A 6000-nucleotide genomic window follows, 5' to 3' on the forward strand; every position below is an offset into this window, starting at 1 on the left:
ATGACCGCTTAAGGCCCTCATCCCACCACCGCTGGTATTAATCTAGCTGCAGGTGGGCCTTTCGTCTTGTGGTGTGTGTCGCAACTAAAACCTTACTGCCAGATTGTCACTTTTGGAGGGTGGTGGGGTGGGGAGGGTTTGGTCTTGAGGGGTTGGATATCGGGGAGGGGTGGGGGGGGGAGGGGGGCGGAGGGTGCTGAGAGCCAACCCCCTGCCCTTGCTGCTGACCACCCCTTCACTCGTCTCCCTGCGATCGCCAACCACCCCCCACCCCACCCCCGCAACACCCGGACCCACACCCACCTTACTTACCTGTGGCCTGGGTTTCTCCCTGAACCTGGGACTCTGGAGTCCCCGGGAGGTCTTGATTCCACGGAAAGACCTGCTGGCGGCCTTGCCGCCTGATTAGTTCGTGGTTTGGCGGGCCTTCCCGAAAAGAGGCAGCACAGATCTCTCACCGGCCCTCCATTCAGCAGGCAAGACCACCCCCTCCACCCAAATACCTCACCAGGATTCTGCCCAGGACATATAAAATTGATGCTGTATGTATCAATATTCAGAAAGGCTTTTCATAACGTGCGACACAAATGTTAGGAAAATGTAATTCCTTGATATTAAAGGATAAGCAGTTTGCTGGATAGAGAAATGGCTGGAAGACAGATATTATAGAGCAGGAGTAAATTTTTTAAATATTTAGGCAGACTGTGGGTAGCACAAAGCTATGCAGTGTCGGGGCCTGTTTTGTTTCCTATTTATGTAAATTGCTTTGTCGTCGGCTCAAAAGGAATGATATTGAACTTTGCTCTCAAGTTTGGGGGTATATGCTAATAGTGAAGAAGAATGAAGCAGGCTGCAGACGGACACGGGCAATGTAAAATGTAGGTGGCAGCTACAGAGAAATGGGAAGCAATAATTTGGGAAAGGATCAGTTTTAGCCAAGGAAATAGAAACGAATATATTAGGGAAAAGAAACAGTGAAGAAAGTACATCCTGAATGGCGAGATTCTTAAGAGTGAAGGGACAGAAAGATCTAGGAATATGTAGACCATGAACAGTAAGGCTGCACATAACAGGGCCATTAATGACAGATCAAATTCTGGGTTGAATACATGGCAGGGTTGGGAGGATATAAAAGCAGATAGTATTGTTTGCGTACAATGTTCCATCAAGGTTCCATTAAGCAAAAGATCGAAAGACTACAACAAAGATTCACTGGAATAATGCCAGGGGTGAGAGGTTATCGTTCTGAAAAAGGCTTCAAAAAATAGTTTCTTCCCCCCCCTCCCTCACTTCAACAGAAAATGTTAAGTGGGACCTTTAAGCCTTTCAAGATTATGAAAGGTTTAGCGAGGGGAAATAGTGATAACTTGTTTCCATTGCTTTTTGAATCAGTAACTCGAATGCTCATGACATTATTGGAGCGATGCAAAGGGAAACAAAAAAAAAATTTTTGTCAAACAGTGGGTTATTCGAACATGAAGTACTATTGAGACAGGAATTGTAACATTAGTTAAGAGGGAATTCGATAAGCACTTGAAAAGGGTGACTATAAAAGGATATAGGAAAAGGGATAGAGGGAAATAGCTCCAGTTAAATGAGTTTGTGGGAATTACGGTAAACATTTGAAAAGAAGAGGAAGAAAGTTTTCAGGTCCATCAATGCTGCCTCTTTCCATTTGATGAGGCAATCTAGCTCACTGCCCTCCTCAAGCCTTGGTAATGCTTCAGCATTCCTGGGGAAAGCAAACAACGGAGGCAAGAAACTGGATAACATTGTGTAAAACTCTGGGGAATTGGTCCCCAATTCCGCAAAGCATTAACCAAGTTCTAGGAGACCATGGAGTTCTAGGCAAACTTAATTCCATCATGCTTCTGCCCACACTAACCCATAAACTACAGCTGACTGACCAAATCCTATCTCCCTGACCTTTCTCTGGACCCTTTGACAATCTTTCGTTTGAAATACTTTCCCAGTTCCCTTTAGCCTCCAATATTTTCTGCTCCTCAGAAGGTAGTGAAGTTCCTCCTCAAAGAACCATGGCAGACCAATGCTTTTCCTTGGGCAGAGGTACCTCACCCTATTAAGCTAATGGGTGAAATCCAAGTTGCAGAGAGGAAGGCTAGCTGTTGAAATATTGGGCGGGATTTTCTGGGCGCGCCGGCAGAGGGCATCATCGCGGGTAGGACAGGAAAATTTGGAGAATGGCTGATGCCCACCATTGGTGGAGCAGGAAAATCCCAGCCATTATTTTAACGCAGGTGGAGATTCTTGGCTTTCCCTATTTTGGTCCAAAAGCTCTCACCCAAGAGTTTGGGGTTTGGTCCAAATTGTCCGGACCTCAACAACGTGGCTGATTACAGAAAGCCTGTTAGCAGGGATTTTCAGATTGGAAAGTCACTGTTTTAATGCCAATCCGTTCAGAGCACTGAGCTTGTGGAAGATTGAAAACAATTAGTGAAGCAGCCGTGCAACATAATTGCAAACTTCTGAAAATCAGAACAGTAATTCCATTAATTATTCAAGCATCTGGACCTTTATTACATAGCAGAAAATGGGAACTGTGGGTGCAATCTTGTGCCCTCTCACATGGCGAGCTTGTTGGCTTGGGGGATTTAATCAGGCAGGAAGGTGGAGCGTGGGGACCCTGTCACCCCCCCCGCCGCCTCCATCTCAATTAAGTCCATGTCGGGAAGGGAGGATGGTTTACCTACCTGGCCGCCAATTGAGGGCCTTATGTCGGCAATTAATGCCCACTTAAGGACCTCATGCCACAGCTACCACCAGTAGTAGTCCAATAGTGGGCAGTGGGGGGGTTCACCATGTAGGGAACACAACAAGCAAAACCATGTGGTGTTCATTTGTGGGAGCATCACTATAGAGCCTGATCCTTACTTGACATTTGCAAGCAGACACTTTTCAGCATGTTTAGTGCCATAACGGATAATGAATCGACTTGCGCAGCTATTGCAGCATTATTTCTTCCGTCCTCATGTTAAAACAACATCCCCTTGTAAAGAAGTAACGCATTCCATGTTCTTCAGTGAGTGGAACTTTGACTGCTACTGACCGACTGACTCCAAGAATTAGTCTGAAAGTAGCATCAGATGGGGAGAGCAGTTAAAATCTCTCAGTGAGGAAGAACCTCTCTACATTATAACAATGATTGGCTACAACTCAAAAACCTTGTGAAGCGTACTTGACATCCTGGAGTCGGGACTGGTGCTATACAAGTGCACTATTCTTGCGTTAAGTATGGCCTGAATAAGGCAGTCTTGTACATGGGGAGCCTGGTGTGTATATTGCATCCTATCAGTTTATGGTTTGTGTTGATATCTTACTGTACTGTGCCACATGGCTAGAAGCTGCTATATCTGATATATGTAACTAACTCAAACCAACCTCTATCACAGGTGGAGAAAACAAGAACAAAGGAAGAAAAACAAATTTGCAGGTGTTTCCAAGAAGCTGATAAGGAGCATATAGAACTCAACACGACCACACAAACCTCCATATATTTATAACAGTATTCCATCACAATAACCCATACGGTGTGGACTTGTGCTTACGGGCACTTCATCCTGGGGAGGATTAAAAACCTCCTTATGTAAGTGGTAGTAAATAAACGGAAATAGTTATTGCAGAAATCAATATGCATGCAGCTCAACAGACATTGTCCTCCGAAACAAAAATATTGTTGTACATGGCCTGCCAAAACCAGGAGTGATATTCAGAGTAAGTGCAGATCTAAAGTGGGAACTGATTGGACCAGGGCATGCAAGCATAATTGATATACTTATGAGTGGTAATCGAGTGTGGTTTTACTAATACAGCTGAAAATGGATTTATCACAAATAATAAGCATTTTAATAAGTGTCTAAAGCATCATCTGTGAATAACTTGATTTTACCATAACTGAAAATGACATAAAAACCGTGCTGGATCATTTTCTTGTTTCACTGGTGAGTACTAGTCAGATTCTTAGCCAATTAAATATTTTTTATTGTTTGATGACATTTAAAATGTGACTTTGCGCCTAAACAAAAACGTTGTTCGGTAGTACAGAATATGAGTATTGCTGAAAAAAGACACACATTGTGGAAGCTTTTCATCTTGCACTCATCAGGATAATTCACCAAAGTACCACATGGAAAGGGAAACAACTTATACTGCATGAGAAGAGGGTGCTCATTGGTTGGCAAGTGGGACTCTGATCGGGGGAGGCATTTTTAAAAATTCATTCAGGGGATGTGGGCTTCACTGGCTGGACCAGCATTCATTGCCCATCCCTAGTTGCCCTTGAGAAGGTGGTGGTGAGCTGCCATCTTGAACCGCTGCAGTCCATGTGGTGTAGGTACACCCACAGTGCTGTTAGGAAGGGAGTTCCAGGATTTTGACCCACTGACAGTGAAGGAACAGTGATATATTTCCAAATCAGGATGGTGGTGATGTTCCCATCTATCTGTTGCCCTTGTCCTTCTAGATGGTAGAAGTTGTGGATTTGGAAGGTGCTGTCGAAGAAGCCTTGGTGAAGTCCTGCAGTTTTGCCATGGAGAATGCACCAGTTAACTGATGACTGACAGTTAACTCTTCTCATGCAGTATGAATTGTTGTTCCCTTTACATCTGATATTCTTGCGAATTGACCTGATGAATCCAAGACAAAAAGCTTTGACAAATGTGCCTGTTTTCAGCAATATTAAACAGCAAAGCTTAATTTGAAGGGCCTCCTCAAATGGCCACAAGCAGTGGAAAACTCGCTGTGCTTGTGGTTTTGATTTGGGACGTGGCCAGCTTTGTGGGCGGGGCTGGCAGATAGCGCATTTTTTTTAACCAGCATTAAAGATCACCTGAAACCAGATACTCTAACTGGCAGTTAAAATACCACAATCTTGAACATTGGTTTGGCTGATTCCAGCCAGATTGTTGGTAAAATGCAGCGCAAACTAGCGGGAACTCTGGGCATAGATTTATATAATGGAAAATTTCACAGGAATTGTGCACAGGCATAAGGATTTAATATATTTAAACAGGATAATTTTACACGTTCACACTTTTGGGGTGGGAAATTTTACCAGTTCAGAGCAAACTGCCCACCATTTTCTATCAATTAAAATGAATGGTAAAAAGCCACTGGCATATTTATGACCAAATTTCTGTTTTGCACTGGCATTGACAAGCCATCACCAGCAACCAGGTACCCCATAGATGGTTTCATGTACTGCGTTTCTAAAATTCACACCTAGGCAAAATGCACAGGGGCCAATTTTAAAGGATCGGATGGGGTTTCTGTGTCTCATCTTAAAGACAGTGTAGTGAAATGATCAATATAAAATGATTCTCAGTTCATGCTAGCTATTTCATAGCAATAGATTCTCCATCATTTATTCAGCTTTCAAATTCAGGGAAGGGAGATAAAAAATATGCTAGGATTACATTTAAAATGTTATTACTGATCTGGCTGCTACTGTTCCCTGGGATCCGGCACTCACTTGGGGCAAATGGAGGCTATAAAAGACGTAAGAGGACCTATTGGGAGAAAACTGAGTGCGCTTTATGTAGATGATATTGTAGCCAACCCTATAGGTGGCTGCAGGCTGCTAGACTACAATACATCGCTGCAATCCTAACTAATGGGAAACTAAAATTGTGCAAAGAGTGAAAACACATGAGGCGACATAGTCAGAGGTTTTAAAAAGGTGAAAACCATTAGACAGTGGAATGGATTAGTGACAGATTATTTATTTGTAATATTGAAAGAAACTACAAACCTACAGATGGAGTGGAAACTACGGATGTTGTTTATGTGCACAGGTGGAAGCAGCTTGTAAGAAGGCTGCCTTAGATGCTTGCTTTCTGCAGAAGCACAGCGTGTGCATGAACACTGGAATACACTAACTAGTGATCCATCCTCACATGTTACATTCCCTGTTGCTAAACGTGTTGGTCAAGTTGACCCGTATTCATTTCAAATCCTGTTTTGTTAAAATCTGCTAAACGCAAA

This window comes from Carcharodon carcharias, chromosome 16 (assembly GCF_017639515.1).
Source record: "Carcharodon carcharias isolate sCarCar2 chromosome 16, sCarCar2.pri, whole genome shotgun sequence".
In the NCBI taxonomy this organism is placed as follows: Eukaryota; Metazoa; Chordata; class Chondrichthyes; order Lamniformes; family Lamnidae; genus Carcharodon; species Carcharodon carcharias.